At 41.6% G+C, this 555-nt stretch overlaps 1 non-coding gene across 1 annotated transcript; it reads right to left on the bottom strand.

The window, feature by feature from the left end:
- Nucleotides 1–235: 235 nt before the first annotated feature.
- On the bottom strand, nt 236–342 carry LOC141650643 (small nucleolar RNA R71). The gene has a single exon (XR_012546664.1). It is a non-coding gene; the product is annotated as a small nucleolar RNA R71 (small nucleolar RNA).
- Between the last annotated feature and the right edge of the window lie 213 nt (nt 343–555).

Here is a 555-nt window from a genome sequence, read left to right on the forward strand (position 1 = left end):
GATGCCTAGTGAAGACCCTCATTCTCATATGGAGACCTTTTGTGACTATTGTGATGCGATTTCTCAAACCGGTGTAACTCAAGACCAAATTCGATGGGTCTTATTTCCTTTTTCTCTAATTGGCACCGCGAAACAATGGTTGAAGGACCTTGATAAGGCTACTCTCGGAATTGATTCTTGGAAGAAGTTGGCTCTAGCTTTCTACAAAAAGTTCTATCCACCGGAAAAGACTAACATGCTAAGAGCTCAAATTACGGGTTTTAAGCAAAGGGATGAAGAATCTTTGTATGAAGCTTGGGAGCGGTTCAAAGGAATTTGTCGCTCATGTCCTCACCATGGACTTAGCGAGTCGTTCTTGGTACAACAATTTTGGAACGGTCTATATGAAGATTCAAGGAACATTCTCAACATGGGATCAAAAGGAATGTTCACCGAAGTTGATGACAATCAAACTTGGAACAAAATTGAGGAAATGGCGGTCCATAACTCACAATATAGTAGACCTCGCAAGGCTACTAGAGGAGGAAAGCATGAAGTGGACTCCGTTACTCAATT

This window comes from Silene latifolia, chromosome 3, assembly GCF_048544455.1.
Source record: "Silene latifolia isolate original U9 population chromosome 3, ASM4854445v1, whole genome shotgun sequence".
Classification (NCBI taxonomy): domain Eukaryota; kingdom Viridiplantae; phylum Streptophyta; class Magnoliopsida; order Caryophyllales; family Caryophyllaceae; genus Silene; species Silene latifolia.